The sequence below is a fragment of the Vicugna pacos genome, chromosome 7 (genome assembly GCF_048564905.1).
Source record: "Vicugna pacos chromosome 7, VicPac4, whole genome shotgun sequence".
In the NCBI taxonomy this organism is placed as follows: domain Eukaryota; kingdom Metazoa; phylum Chordata; class Mammalia; order Artiodactyla; family Camelidae; genus Vicugna; species Vicugna pacos.
The window spans coordinates 79,632,264-79,649,343 of NC_132993.1; the positions used below are offsets into that span (position 1 = coordinate 79,632,264).

At 40.2% G+C, this 17,080-nt stretch overlaps 1 protein-coding gene across 2 annotated transcripts in view; it reads right to left on the reverse strand.

Moving 5' to 3' along the window:
* The window catches only part of VPS41 (VPS41 subunit of HOPS complex), a 176,779-nt gene that overhangs the window by 74,317 nt on the left and 85,382 nt on the right, over positions 1 to 17,080 (reverse strand). Inside the window, exon 1 of one of the 2 annotated variants that reach the window (XM_072965235.1) lies at positions 4,001 to 4,078. The exons of the other annotated variant lie outside the window; for it this stretch is intronic. The gene's annotated coding sequence lies outside the window, so the exon portion shown is untranslated. Of the gene's footprint in view, positions 1 to 4,000; positions 4,079 to 17,080 lie in introns of those variants that run through there. 2 annotated transcript variants of the gene reach the window in all.

Here is a 17,080-nt window from a genome sequence, read left to right on the forward strand (position 1 = left end):
CAGATTAAACTGCAATAATTAGAAGTGGTCTGTCTCACATTTAACCCAAGAAAAGGAATTTAACAATGACTTCTGAGCAGTAATTCAAGTCATAGCGTAAGAGAATTTTGCTGTAGGATTAAACTTCTTTAAAAATTTGAGAATAGCTACTGTCTTTATTTTAAAAGAAAGAATCAATAATAAATTTGCTGGGGGGGAGGGCATAGCTCAAGTGGTGGAGCACAAGCTAAGGTCCTGGGTTCAATCCCCAGTATTTTCTCTAGGAATAAATAAATATGAGTAAAGCTAATTACTTCCCCCTACCAAAGGAAAAAGAAGAAAAAAGAAAAGAAAAGAAGTCTGCTAAATAAGTTTTACTACCAAAAATAACTGGTCAAAACCACTACATAAAGATATAGTTCTAAATTCATGCATTATTAAGGATACAACAGAAATTTTTCTCTCGATCTATCCAATTTAAATCCTATAAGAAAAGGCCTTAATACAATATATAAATTAATATGTAAAAGATATAGTTTATACAATGTATAACTTTAGACATGTAATCCTGAAATACAAGGTTATTTTTAAAGGCAAATACTGGATGAGAGATTCCATAACAGACCTTTTTAAATTCCTATCCAAAGAGTCAATTTCCATTTACCTTAGTATATTCCACTCCCCCCAAAAAGGGGGAAAGCAGGTAATAGTAGAGACTAAATTCACATTTTATTTATATTTCTTTTATCTCTTTCGCAATAGTTAGGCTCCTATAGCCAGAAGGGGCAGTAAAAGGAGAAAAAAACTCTAAAATTAATGAAATGCCCATCTTCACAAATAAGCCAAGGTTAGTCACTTTAAAATGCCGGAAATGTTTCAAGTTCTCTGTTACCCATGCAAAAGCAAGGTGGCCTCACAACATGCACAGGGGAGACCGGAGGCAGAGCTTTTACTGAACAGAGGTGGTCCTGGGTTCCCATCAGATAGAACTCCTCTACATACTCAAAGACCTTCTGACCATCTCACCCTCCCCTGACCTAGGAGCTAAGGAATCACCACCACCGCACCTCCCTGCCCCCCGTGAGCAACGCTTCCGTACGGCCTCCATCCGTCCCTCATCCTCTCCCTTGGTCATCACGCAGAGAGCAGAGCCAAGGCGGCTGCTGACTGTGTGCGGTATCTTCTGAAGGGATAGGTCTGCAATTGGGAACGGAGGTAAAAGCCTCAAAACATCGCCCCTGCCACGCAGAAGATCACACTCCCTTTAAAGACAGGTGCTAAAGACGATTGCACTAACCATGAGGAGGTGATCTGATCAAAATGTCACCTTCCATCTGGGTCAGGCCGAGGGGACTGGTCACCTATTGGCAGGGATGGGTGGCTGCATGGCCAGGGGGAAAGTGGTGGAACACAGGGGCATCAAATTCCCCGCCCTCACAGATGCCCACCTAGAAATGACCAACGCAGCATTAAACGGGGAGTGATCTGCACCTGCGTGAGAAAAATGAACTCTACACCCAATTTTAAATTAGAAATTCTGTAAAATACGAGAGAAAGAAGATCCCAGGGGAGGCTGTGACTCAATTCATTACAAGATAAAGCTCGCCTCGGTCAGGTATACAGCAGAAGGCCAAGACGCACCCACGCTCGGCACAGTGGGGGCTGGAGGTGACAGGAGGCCCAGGGAGAATCTTGGCCAGGGACTCACGGGCCTTGATCAGCAATGACCACATCACACCTGAACAGCCCCTCCTGCCGTCACTTGGAGACAGCTTGGAAGGAAAAAGCAGGCAGGCTGGCACAAGAGGGCACCTATCGAGGGCAGGTGTGCCAGTTATGTGAGGTGAAAACTGCAAACTGCCTTCATAAACACAGAAAGCAAGCTTTTTTTGTTTGTTGTTTTAATATCGTCAGTTTACAATGTTGTGTCAATTTCTAAGTACAGCATAATGTTTCAGTCATCCATATCCATACATATATTCCTCTTCATTATCGGTCACTACAAGATATTGAATATAGTTCCCTGTGCAGAAAGTAAGCTTTAAAGAAAACACAGCACTTTCCTGCAGCACCAATGATTCCATTCTCTGGTAGCCATTTCCCCAACAGACAACTGTGTTTCAATTCAGCCAAAACAAAAACATCAAACTTCCTTCTCCCACACTCGTCCAGAATAAAAGATCTGGACAGATTCTCACCAAAATCTACAGACAAATTTACAGCAACTTCCAGTAAATACTGAGCTAACAAGAAGAAACACTACTGAATGGAATGGGAACGTTTCAGTCCTTGAAAACAATAAAACTTATCTAGGGAATAAGAACAAATCTTCCCTCCCACTCCTGACTCCACATGAACGAGACCTTCCAGAAAGCAGAGAAGAACTTTAAAAATAATTCTCCTTAGTCTTAGGTGATGAGAAAATTAAACATTAGTAACAAAGGATAAGAAAAGCAAAGCAAAACAAAAGACGGAAAAAAATAATCTCTCACTGGGTAAAAGAGGAAATCAAACTTCAGCCAGAGCATTTTGAAAATGCAAATAGAAGCACCACAAACCTACACTTTAGGGGATGCAATCACAGTTGTAAACAAGGAAAGCCTGCAGCTCTAAAAGTCACTAATGAACAAGAACAGATGCGCACGAACTAGTTACACGGCAAAAACTAAACACTTCACTGACGGATGTAAAAGGAGAACTAAATAAATGGAAAGATGCATTATATTCCTGGAGAAGACTCCAAATTCTCAGTGAAAAGTTTAAGTCTAAGTTCACCTCTGAGTTGAACACAAAGCCAAAGAAAGTCTGAAAGGAATTGTTTCTAGAACTTCCAAAATGCTATGAATTCATTTGAAAACATGTGACAATGACCAGAATATTTTTGTTTGTTTCCTGTGGGGGAGGGAGGTCATTAGGTTTATTATTTTATCTATTTTTGTTAACGGAGGGCCTGGGAACTGAACCCAGGACCAACTGCACGCTAAGCACGTGCTCTACACCCTCCCCACAGAGAGTATTTTTCAAACTAAGCAATCTGAAGGCTAGGGTGTGGAGCTGCCCTGCCAGACAGTGAAACAGTTTATGAAATGAACACCCCAAACAGCAGAGCTGTGGTCCTAGAATTGACAGATGAAGGAAAAAGGAAAGAAAGAACTGACAAAGATGAATCAAAATGATAAGGTCAGACCCTGGGAGTGGAGGTGTCTGTGCGTGTGTGTGCACGCGTGTATATGCATGTGTGCCTCTGTGTGTGTGTGTGTGTGTGTGTGTGTGTGTGTGTGTGCGCGTGCGCGCAGGGAACAAGGTGTCCTCATATTACCGAGCAGTACTGTCTTACCATCTTTCTGGAGGACGCTTCAGCATTACGGACTCAAAGCTTTAAAAATGACCCTAGAAGTCCACACCTAGAAATGTATGCTACGAAGTGATCAGATAGGTGAGTAAAGATTTATGTCAAGTTATTTACAACAGCCAGAAATGGGCTGAGTAAAATGTGGTAGCTTGGCAGCTGAAGAGTATGCATCCGTCTTTAAGTGATTTTTACATATGGACACTTTTTAACAGCGTATTAAATAAAAAAGCAGATTGCAAAACAGTATTCAACAGGATGACCTTTAAATAAAACGTGTATGTACATCATATTTTAAAAATCCAGAAGATACATTACAAAGTAATCACAATTCATTGCAGATAGAAGGGATAGGAGATTTTCTATTATTCCTATTTGATAATTACTCTGCATGGACCACATGAATTATTTTCACAATGTTAATAGATACAGGGATGAAAATCCATCCTCTGATTTTTCACAGTCAGGAAAACTTAGGGGACTATCTGAAATAAGACACTAAAACTACCCAAGATTCACAGGAACTGAGAGAAAGAAGGAATGTCTGAGACAGGCTGACTATGCAGTAGAACTAATTCACGTAAACTCTTCCTACTTTTTAAATAAGACATTAACTTGTTTAGAAAATTGTTAGTAGGGTCTTGTTGCAATTCCAGTCACAAGCAAACTCACTCCAGTCCATCCTTTCTGCTGTGGTGAGTGTGCTTTTTGTCATGGGAGGAGGTGGAGGGCACTAGACCCTGGTTTCCCTTTGTCTCCTGCTCCAGCTCCAAGGAAACTTCCAGCAGAGGGCAGGAAGAAAAGGAGAGGATTCTGAATTCCGTCTGAGTTTCCAGACTTCTATTACAATAAATCTCGTGTACCCTGCTCTGACACGAGTCAAAGGAGCAGAGAAGCTTCTCTCTTAATGTTATTTTTACAGTACAGACGGCACAGGACGTTTCACGCCACTGATGGCTGCTCAAAAACAGGATGGAGAGGGGGATATATGAACTTCTGTAAGTGAAATAAATTTTAACTCATTTCCATTACAATTTTAGATGTGATTTATGTTATTTTCTCATAGTTTTCAAACAGCAGTTTTGTCAACTTTAACTTTGTATCTGAAAGATAAGAAATGATCCGTAAACAAACAGATAATTCTTTTAAATCTATTAGAGAAGATCGTCACCTTGAGAATCCTTTCGTAAGTCAGATAATTTCCCCTTAATTTCCCGGTTCTATATACGTTTTCACGTCATGCTGGTTCTCAGCCATGGGATAATGAGCACCATAGTGTATCTAGTTCACTGAGATCCATGGATTTACTCCTCATCCCCCCAGCAGACTGTAAATCCACTGGGGAAAGAAACCACATCTTAAACGGACTTTGTTAGACACACGAGGAATAACAAATATTAAGCAGAGTAGGCTTTCCTCGATCTGCTAGGCATGGCCCCATCCTTGTTGTCCAGACACATCACGTATTTGCTACAGGAGGAGCTACGTCATTCCCAAATCCTCAGCACACCTTTAGTCGCGTCCCTAAACTATTTTTTAGACACGTTGGAATCTGCCTTAATCTCACAAATCTAAAGGAATGAACCATGGGACTGACTCATCCACTGAGTACATCCACACTGGGAGAAAGGGCTCATTTATACTGACGCCGTGTTCTACTCCTCAGACGTCGGTCTCTTTCCCTCTGCTCGATGCCAGAGGATGTAACTTGTGCACCACTTGTCAAAAATAACGTTAGTCCTTCCCTATTCGGTTTGGGTAACCGCAGCTCCTTGATTCCAAGGATGCCCACTGGCCTCCCGCATGGCCTGAGCAGGGAGTCCCTGGGATGGGTCTGGACTCCTGCACGAGGCTCTGTGGTTTGTCACAGCGCCTGCTTCTCCTGGTTGTCCCCCCACCACCACCACCGCCCCCACCCTGCCTTCTCTCCCCGATGTTACCTGCCTGGCCCCTTGGAGCATTTATTTCTGCCTTCCCTCTCCACTTTATGGACTCACAAGTCCTACCTTCTAATACCTGCATAGTATAAAACCTTAAATGTCACCTGGTGATGATGGAATTACTCCCATTACTGTCCTTGGAAACTCTCCCAACACAACTGTGCCGTCCATGCAGGATTTGATGGATAACATTCTGCAGGATGTACAGTTCCAGACAGAAGGGTTTAGGATTTTTGACTCCCAATCTATGGGAATTTCTGGTAGGAACACACTGTCTGGCAGGAACGCCAAGGAAAGTTCTGCTTCAGTGATTTAAGAAAATATGCTGCTTTTCTTACAAACGTGCTATGTAAATCTAACTACCACCAAACCATCTGCCTGTATTTCGCTGACATTTAATAAAATCCATTTCTTTCTTCCAGCCATAAAACTGCCTGGAGACCTACTGAGCACGAATGTTCTACAAAGCATTTTAGAGGGTAAGCCATTGGGTGAGCTGCCCTTAAAAGGAGCTGGTTAAGTTACCTGGTTCGTCTTCCACCTCCTGGAATATTGAATTGTCATTATCACAATACTGAGAGCCATTTACGCTCAATGGGAGCTAAGCACAGAGAGAGGAAAAGCTGTTTCCGAGAGGTCTACTTTTTGTGGGAGAGAGTATTTCAGGGCTTTATTTCCCATAAATCCACATTCTGGCAGTCAGCACTCTTGGTACTTATATTTCAATAGGAGCCCTCACATCCTCAGCAATATACTTTTTTCTGCTACGTTCTGGGTGGATAAATCTATCTAGTACTTTTCCTACAGCAGAGTGGTTAGGATGTACATCCCAGAATCTTCCACCCATGGGGCGGGGCTCCGATCGGGCTATAACCCAGCTGATGACCTGGTGGTGTTAACACCCTCCCTGATGGAGGAAAGGGAGTGTGATGGGCCCCTTTTTAATTGTCTTATGATCTTTCAAGTACGTAAATCACTTGAGTCAGTTGCCCTCAACACCAGCAACACCGCCTGCTCTGAGGCTGGGGTACAAGCCCACAAGAGAGCTGGGTGGTGTCCGACTGCTGGCAGCAGATAAGAACTTTGGATCTTGATGGAGATAAGAGTGACGAAGAGCAGGGGGGGCCTTTGATTTGCTTCCTTCTCTGGCTCAGTACCAATGTTTAAAACATAACTTTTCTAAACACACATGCACCCCAATGTTCATAGCAGCACTATATACAATAACCAAGATATTCAAACAACCTAAATGTCCATCGACAGAGGACTGGATAAAGGAGCCGTGGTATATATAAACAACGGAATACTACTCAGCCATAAAAAGGAATGAAATAGTGCCTTTTGCAGCAACACGGATGGAACTGGAGATTCTCATTCTAAGAGAAGTAAGCCAGAAAGAGAAAGAAAAATACTATATGATATCACTCATATGTGGAATCTAAAAAAAAAAAAAAAAAAAGGAAAAAGAAAAAGAAAAAGAAAAAGAAAAAAGAAGACACTAATGAACTTATCTACAAAACAGAAACAAACTCAGACATAGTAGACAAACTTACAGTTACTGGGGGGGAAGGGGATGGGAAGAGATAAATTGGGAGTTCAAGATTTGCAAATATTAACTACTATAGATAAAAAAACAAATTTATTCTGTATAGCACAGGGAACTATGTTCAATATCTTGTAGTAACCTATAATGAAAAAGAGTATGAATATATGTATGTATGACTGAAACATTCTGCTGTACACCAGAAATTGACATGTTGTAACTGACTGCATACTTCAATAAAAATAATAAAATGAAAAATAAAACACATAGCACTTCTAAACACCACAGAGAATATAAAACACGTAGGAAGAAATCAGGAATTTCTCAAATATGTTACATGGCTCTAAACTCGGTGGTTATTTTCTGGACAAGTTATAGTCCTTCCATCTCCTTTCCCTAAAGGTGATCTCACATGTTTCAAAGCAGGTAAATACAGGCCAAATACTGCTGCCACAGAAAGTGTCTGTACACAGATGGATTTCCAGAGCCCCCCGAAACGCCATTTGCTTCCAAGCAATATCGGAATAAACATAACTGAAAGGCAACACAGGTTTTGAACAAATCCTTGAAATGAATGAATCCTGTGAAAACCATGAAGCCAGAACAATGCTTTGAAATTTACACAACACCACATCAACATAAGGTACAGTCAATTTAGTGACCAAGAAATCCAAGCTACGGGTTCAACGTGAACCAAAGATGAATGCGGAGGTGCCACCCAGGAGCAGTCTCCTTTATAAATATATATAAACTAGCAATGACAGAGATACAGATCTCTGGATCTACCCACCCACCTCTATGGGTTTAGTGTCAACTCTAGCCAGCATGGGAGGTGGCTCCTCCTTAAACTAGCAATCTGCAGTTTCTGCATGTGTAACTCACAACTGCAAATGTGATTTCAGAAATGAATGGGGCATTGTAAAAATAATTTTACCACACACACACACACACACACATCCCCAAAAAAAACAGAAAGAAAGAAAAAGAAAACCAAAACTTCCATTATGGATCCTGCAGACTTAAGAGAGCTAGTTATTCATGATAAACACCTTGGGTCTGTTTTTCAGATTGCAGATATCTGAGGATGTATTTCCTGAGGCTGGGTTCAAGGTTAGACTCCTTCCCCAGCAAATTGGAGAGAAAACAGCAGTCATCCTCTGGGTGATTAAACTTGAATTAATGTTCTGTGAGATGAACAAATATCTCTAATTTTAACTATACCTAATCTTAATTGTAGACAACGGGTGGGAGGTGGTTTGAAGATCTTTGCATCATAAGGTGATTAAAAAAGAAATACAAAACTGCTAAGTCCTGAATAACAGTGTCACCTGAACACACAGGTTTATGTATCTGAAAAAGCACTTCACTCAAATTAAGATAGAGCAAAAAGGGGGGAAAGTAAAGATCAGGACACTGTCTGCAGAAGAAACCAGGTCAAATGAACTTGCCTTTAAGCGGGCACCTTGGCTTGTCTTTGAGAGCCTCCAAGGCAGTGGCTGGACTGACGGTCTGGGGGAGACTCACATCTCCAGAGTACCACATATTCGCCCTCTTTGTACAGAGCTCAGTGTCTACTCTGAAGTCTCATTATGACTCCTCGATAATGCCTCCCTAGAACAAGAGTAATTACTTCAGGTTTAGCCAAAATTGGAGAAAAGGCTGCAGGCCATTCAGTAAGCAGCAGTAATTTGCGCTCAAACTGACACTAAACATCAGATGGACAAGCGTCACTGTTCTGGCGTCTATGGTAATATTAAAAGCTGCCGCAAGCAAAGAATACAAGCAGAGAAATCACAAATGAAGAGATGGAAGCGACTAGTAACCAAAAATGCTCCCAATCACTAACAATTCAAATAAGTTACAAAATAGATGGAATATCTTTCCACGTGTATCAAATTGGCAGGTCGATATGGTGAAACAGGTCCTCTACACAGCTGGTGTAGGCGGGTTCTGTTTTGTGGAATGCAGCTTTACTTGGCAGTACGTATCAAAAGCCTAAAAAAGAATCAGAATCTTTGACCCAGTAATTCCAATCTTAGGAATCAGTGCTAGAAAAATATTCAGAAGCACCGACAAAAAGTTCATGCCCAAAGATTTCTAGCTTCATCACAGCATGATTTATGATAACCCCAAACCAGATACAATCTCACGTTCCAGTAACATGAGAATGATTAAGAAAATTAAACAGACCCACAGGACAGAATATTATGGAACCAGTAAGGAATATCTGAGCTAAGATTAGACTTTAATCACGTAGGGAATTTCGTATGATTTGTGATGCTAAGTTGAAAAGAGAACCAACATAGTTGAGATTACTTTATACATTCTTTTATTATTGCTTTTTATTATTATAAAAGTAAGGCATGTTTCCAAAAAAAAAAAAAAGCAGAAAATAAAAGCCAACGAAGGCCAGAAAGAACACTAATAATCCTGCCCAGATATTATTAAAAACATAACGTTAATATTATGAATATTTTGGTAGCTAGCCTTCTATGAATACTGCTACATCATATGTTATTATATTTCTACCCAAAAACTGAACTCAGACTATACATCTATTTTCATAAAATACCTCATTAGAAGCCATCTAGCAAATGTTGGGCCCTTGTCATAACGGAGAAAGAAGAAAGCTGACATACAGGAGCTGGCCCGGCACTCAGAGCTGGGCCTTGGTGCTCTCTGCGTGAATACAAACGATTTCCCGGGACACCAGCATCAGACAAGGCCCCGTGACCACGAGGTGGAGGACAAAAACAGGACCACTCCATAATCATACGGGAACACAGACAAAATGTGAGCATTTCTCCAAGCCACATAAATGACCACCCCCACAACCCCATCCTGGCTAAAACGAGAGACTGCTGCTTCTTTACTGATGATGTCTTCAGCCTTGATTTGCTCCTTCCTCCTTCTGGTTATGATTTATTAAAATACCCAGTGGTAGAATCGCTCTTGCTTCCTGATGGCGCCAGATCTAGAGCAAAGTTCTGCTTCCTCAAACCCTCCCAAACCACCTCTCGCCAGCTCAAACCCTGGAACATCTTCTTTCTAACACACCTGCTTCCTCCTACCCTACGGGTGTGTTCCTGGTGATCTTGGGCCACGGGGCACTGACACAGCTAAGTCACTACTGTTAGACACTGAGTTTGTCCACATTTGTGCTCTTACCAACATCAACGCCAACATTCATTGGCTAAAAATGAATTAGAAAACTGAAAGGAAACAAGCAATGGGCTGGGGGGTGGGGGAAGCCCAAAATGCTTAAAGACAAAGGACTACAAAATTACCCCACGGTGATACATACATACATACAAATTTTTTTCCTCTCAAAAGACTTGGGATACTCACTTTCCTACCCAATCACCATTCTGATGAATGGTCTGATGGACTAACTACTTTCCACAGGCAGCATTCCATCTGCTTTTGGAAACGTCCCATCGTTCCCGAAATCAGACACTACGTGTTCACAGCACCCGATGTGGACCCTCCTACAAAGCTGTGTTCATGAGGCAGCACTATTCAAGCCAAAAAGTCCTGTGAAATGACTATGATTTCGTCTGTACTGGTGACACCAACTCACAATTGCTGCAACTGTGACCCCTTATCTTATATAGAGCCTTATCTTAAAAAAAGAAAATGAAAGAGAAAAACTTAAAAGTTATTTATATAGCCTTATCTGAGACAGAGAGAGCGAGCAAGCGATCAAGCAGGAGAGAGAGAGAAAGAGCTTCCCAGGGTCCATGACAGTCCACTGGTATTAAACCCCACAAGAAAACAGGATGAGCATTCTGAACTACACAATAATTTCTGCACAGGTAATAACTATTCAGAATACTTCAGAGCAATCACAGTGCTCTCAATGTGCACAGGAAGATACTTTCAGCAAGAAGCAAAGGATGGTTTGATTGCTCTAGGAAGACAGATGATGCACTTCAGAATTCAGGGGGAAGTTGAAAACAGTGTTGAACTATTACACAGGGGAAAGTTAGGTGAACTCATTAAAAAAAAAGGCTTCTATTCTCAACAGGTTTTGGATGGCAATGATAAACAAGGGGGATGACTATAGAAAATGCATCCATCTCAAGGACTTTGGGAGCTCTAGAAATTGACATCAAAAAAGCAATTAATGTTTGAGATAAATGAACTTCATCTTGAAGGTGATGAAGAAAACCCATTATTGAGATTGAAAATGATTTCTGTTTTAAGCCCTGGATTTCTGTTTTTAGCTTCAACCAGCTCAGTCCACCGAGAAAATCCCACCAAAATAAACTTGTACAGTACATCCATTTTACAACTTGGTTTTTAAATACGTTAAAAAAAACTTGTAAAGGTTACATTGTGTTCTCCTTTTTACTGGTGGGTGGGTTTTAATCAATTTTGGTATGTTTACAGCATTTCTAGGGATGGAAGGAACCACAATTTATAACACAGTGCCCCAAAGAAATGAGGGTGTTTATTTACACTGGTCCTACAGGCAAGTACCAGGACATAAATTTGGTGGTTGCCTGGGGAGTAACGTGTGAGAATAGTTTGCACGTACCAAGATGCCTGAGAGCAAATACCTGAGTGCCTGCAGAAATACAGCACTCTGAAGATTCACTGGGCAGCAGAATGTTTCAGGTAACCGATGTCAAATTCTTTTTGATCCCAAGAACTCCCAGCTTCAATCTGACCGGGAGATAAACACATGAGGAAGCACCTCTCCATTTCACGTTTAGTGGTCACAGTGGCTCGCTGGGCTGTCCGGCTTCTAAAAAGATTTGCATTATTCCAGAAAAGCTGCTCTGTTGCATCCTCTCCCAAAAAGAGGCTGGCTGTCAGGAAATGCAACGCGTTGTTTGCTGGAAACTGGGAAACTGGTTGATACTACTGCCTTTGTCCTTCAGGTAGAATCTGCCGCAAAGCTTTCAGCCCCGAGCAGTCAGGCGCTTTTCCTCATTTCATGCACGCAGGTCCTTTCGTGGTTTGCTGACTGACACTTTCCCGCTTACAAAGCAACCTTTCTCCGCGGCCAGGGCCCCTCCTCCTCGCCCACCACATTGCCAAACAGCTGACTACCTCCTTTCTAAAAATGAACTCCGTGGCAAACAGCATTGTGACAATTTAATAATTTGTCAGAGGAGGAGAACTAGTTATTATAAAGTGCATTTCAGAGTTCAAAGGTAAAGGTCGTAGACAGCTAAAGTTTATCCGCTGACGGAGAAAGTTGTGCAATTTAGAAATAAAAAAAAAAAATCCAGAGCCAATCTGTTTGGCAGACTTGTTTTGAAAGCAGATACCTCATTGCTATGCTCTGGCATTAGAATTCTTCCTACACGGGGAGGTTACACGTAAAACAAACAAAAAAATCCATCGATTCACGTGTTTGAAAGCTCTCTCCATCGGTACTCTTAAGACAGGTACTTTTTCTTTTCTTTTCTTTTCCATAAGGAAACAAAACAGAATTTAGAATAAGCTTTTTATGCTCATGTGTCAAGCAGCAGAATCCATAAATCCAGCGATGGCATTCAACTACTGCGAGGTTACCTTGAAAACCTAAAATAAAAGTTTATGCCAGACTGAACCACAGCCTCCTCTTCCTAGTCCCGCGTGGGTAAGGAGCTACCTCCAGAGTCCTAAGAAGCTTGAACCTTAAAAAGGAAATATCAACAAAAGTGTCCAACTACAGCTGAGTTTTTTCTGCTACCCTGCTGTTTTGCAGAGCTATTCTGCAAGGTGTGTTCTGATTACTTGAAAAAAAGATATATTTTTTTTACAGGAATCAAAAGTTTTCGTAAAATATTAAGTTAGACATTTCTGTCAAATATCCTTATGAGATGACAGCAGGAATATCTCCTTGTAGGACTTCCGTCTTTCCTATTTTGCTTTTGTAGTTGCTGTGCTGGTTCCATTGTTTACAGAAGGTGGCATATAACTCCAAAACGCATCTGGCTGTCAGTCTAGGGAAAATCAACGTTCTTAAGGGTTAAGAATGCCTTTTTCCTGTATTACACTTTCATCTGGCTAGTCTTTGCTCCAGTTTTTTTCTTTTCTTTTTTTGAGGGGGAAGATTAAATTATTTCTTAAAGGCAGAAGGTCATAACCTTTCAGTTACATGATATTTATCTTTGCTCTTTTCCCCCCATATGATCTGCTATCTGCTCTAAACAGAGAGGTCTTGATATCTACAATATATGATTATTGCAAGGTTATCACCATTTGCTAAATATTGAACTCTTCAAATTTGTTCTGCTTTGTGGATGGTGTGAGTTGAAAATTGCAGTTGGAATGATCTGAGTTGTGATTGGGCCAATGCAGTATTTGTTCTTCTCATTTTTGCAAGGTACAAAAATGCCATAACTTGGTTATTCCAAAAAAAAAAAAACTCCCAAAGATTTGCTAACACCTTAAAAATGAAAATAATATTTTCATAATAGTATCTCTTTCTTACTGTCACCTTCTAAAAGCCTTTCTCTTTGTTTTTAAAAATCAAAGGTACATTCCTTAATGAAATCAATATGAACTCAAAACAAAAACATTTCCTGAAATACCTTCAACTAAATAAATCTATTTTAAAACAAACAGAACACAGTAACGTCAAAACCATGCACGTACAGAAGGAAGAAATCTCTCTAGAAATTTCTACAAACCACACCAAGCCTGTGCACATTTTGGAAATCTTGTGCACATCTTGGAAATCTCTAGTTATTTAACTCTATACATAGAGGTCACTATAGTTTATTGAATAAACACTTCTTTTTACTACTTGTTAAACACGTATTTCCACAATAAACTTTAATGAATCCAGAGAAATCAGTCAATAGTTTGTGCGTTAAGACTCCCTGAAGAAAGGACACATTTACATACTAATGTTTCTTAAATCTCTAACTTAAGTAGGAGAAATTACAAGGGCTTTTGAAAGAGGAAGAACTCAACATCAAAATGCTGTAAAAGGAGTTAATTTGTTTGTCATCCCAGAAGTAACTGCAGTGAAATTAATGGCTCTGAAACCTAAAAGGGGTACTGGTACAGGGACAGATACACAGATCAACACAGTTGAAAGTCCCGAGACAAATCCTGGCATTTATGGTTAACTGAGTTTTTAAAATTTGAAGTATAATATTGTGTTAGTTTCTAGTGTAGGCACAGTGATTCATTATACATATATATACATTCTTTATCATTATAGGTTATTACAAGATATTGAAGGTAGTTCCCTGTGTTATACAGTAGGTCCTTGTTGTTTACCTATTTTTATATATAGTAGTGTGTATCCCCTAATCCCAAACTCCTAATTCTTTCTGCCTCCCCATTCCCCTTTGGTAACCACAGGTTTGCTTTCTATGTCTGAGTCTGGTTCTGTTTTGTAAATAGGTTCATGTGTCTCATTTTTTAAGGTTCCACATATAAATGATATAATATGTTATTTGTCTTTGTCTGATTTACTTCACTTAGTATGACAATCTCTAGGTCCATCTATGTTCCTGCAAATGGCATTATTTTATTCTTTTTTATGGCTGAGTAGTATTCCATCATATAAATATACTACCACCTCTTTATCCAGTCATCTATTGATGGACATTTAGGTTGTTTCCATGTCCTGGCTATTGGAAATACTGCTGCTGTGAACATTGGGGTGTGCGTATCTTTTTGAATTAGAGTTTTCTTTGGATATATGCGCAGGAGTGGGATTGCTGGATCATATGGCAACTCTATTTTCAGTTTTTATAGTGGCTGCATATGGTTAACTGATTTTTGACAAAGGGGCCAAGACAATGGCACAGGAACAGACTCTTCATCAAATGGTGCGGGAACAACTGGATATTCATATGTGAAAGAATGAATTTAGACCCCTACCTTACACCATACACAAACTTGAAGTAGATTTTAGAGCTAAATTTAAGAGTTAAAATTATAAAACTCTCAGAAGAAAACACAGGCATAAATCTTCAAGACCTTGGATTTGGAAATGATTTATAGATACAATGCCAAAAGCATAAGTGTCAAAAAAAAAAAAAAAGAAAAAAATGGCACTTCACCAAAATTAAAAACTTTTGTACTTCAAATGACACCATCAATAAAGCGAAAAGTCAAGTCACAGGCTGGGAGAAAATATTTGCAAATCACAAGTTGATAAGAGACCAGAGTATATAAAACAATTTTACAACTGTGTAATAAAAAGACAAACAGCCCCATCAAACAAGGGGCCAAGAGTCTGAATAGACATTTCTCCAAAGATAGGCAAATGGCCAATAAGCACATGAAAAAATGCTCAACATCTTTAGTCATTAGGGAAATGCAAATCAAAACAACGAGATGCCACTTCCCACTCAGCAGGTGGCTGTAATCAAAGACAGACAAAAATGAGTGTTTGGTAGAATGCACAGAGTGTCAAACTCTCACATATTGCTAGTGAGAATGCAAAATGGTGCATTCACTTTGGAAAACAGTTTGACAGTTCTTCAAGGTGTTCAACACAGTTACTGTATGATCCAACAGTTCTGCACCCAAGAGGAATGAACGTTCACGGCTGGACAGTTATACATGAATGTTCACGGCAGCGTTATGCATAATACCAAAAGTGGAAACAACCCAAATGCCCATCAGCTAATAAATGGCTAAGTAAAAGATGATACATCCATACAATGAAAAAGACTTTGGCCGTAAGAAGGAATGAAGGTCTGATGCATGCTACAACACGGATGGATCCAGAAAACTCCTGAAAGAAACCAGACACAAAGGCCATGCACTTATTGTATGATTCTATTTCTATGAAATACCCAGAATGTATAAGTAGCAGCCAGAAGAGGCAAATTTACAGAGAAATGAAACATATTAGTGGTTACTTAGAGCTGGCAAGCAGGGGAAGGGGGAGAGGGGAGTGACTGGGTTTCATTACTGAGATGATGAAAATGCTCTAACCAAAAGTGATTTATCAACATTTTAAACTATTGAGATTTTATGACGAATTCGTATTAAGAAGGCAGCAGACTTCTACGAATCAGATTCTCCACCCCAGCCCAGCCTTCAGATGAGTGCAGTCCTGATCACAATCTAGACTGAAGTCTCATGAGAGACCCTGAGTCAGACTCATACAGGAAAGCCACTCTCTAACTTCTTGAACTGTTAGGTAAATAAAGTTCACCGTTTCAGGCTACTTAAAAAACAAACAGAAAGTGACAGCATTCTAATATATCCCCACTGAGTTTTACATAAAAATGCATGGATTTAAATTACGCTAAGTAAACTTATTTTATAGCTCACATAAAATTTCCTAACTAGAAAACTGTTTAGTACAGAAATAGTTTAACAAGAGGAATATTAAAGCTACTCTTTCCTGAAGACAAATACAATAAAGTAGCTATTTTTTTTCAGGAGTGAATCGGCCGCAGGTCTAAGATAGAGAATGTTACTTTGAAGCCGTAATTCGCACACATTAATCCCATAGACGTGTACGTGAGGCTAATGACGCTAGACTGTAAGGATAACAGTGAGCTGTAGGGAGGGCGGGAAGGAGCTGGCCCTCAACCAGAAACCAGAGCTGGGGCAGCCTTGGCTTCGTGCTGTGGCGTGGAATTGGGATCTACAGGACCTGCCAGTCAACCAATACACGAGCTGAAACCAGTGCTTGAAAAACGCTGGGTGAGGTAATGTCCAGTGCGCTCTCCTGCTCTATCACTCTCAGAAGCAGCAGACCAAGGGGAGACGACACAGAGCTACAACAAAACATTCGAAACTATTTGGTAGCTGGGCCTCAAAGTAGCCACTCCCCAGCAATGCCCGGCTATAGAAGTAACCATAGCTACAGCCTCCTGCTCACTGAGCCCCAAACTGAATGAGAAATAACTTCAGAGTTCCAGTACAGTGATGGTGTTTAGTTGTAAAAATGGTTTTAAAAAATCACTGGTTAAAAGGATGGAAGGATGGATGGATGGATGATAGACAGATTTAAAAGAAAGAAAAACAAAACAAACACTGGTTAATAAAAATAGAAAAAAATTAACTCATTCTGTAAAAGGAAAGATTCTTTCCTTTTGGAATTTACTTGGGGGAATGGTGTGTGGTGGTGTAGGTCAGTGATAAGAGCATGTGCTTAGCACGCACGAGGTCGTGGGTTCAATCCCCAGTAGCTTCATTAACAAAAGCAAAGAACAAACAAACAAACAAAAAAAGAATTTATCGTATCTCCAAACATGTCAATGTACAAAAGGATTATTTTACCTTCTATTTTTTAAACAGCAGTAAGATAATAAAATATGATGGGAACATGTCAGTTAAAAAAAAAAGCCA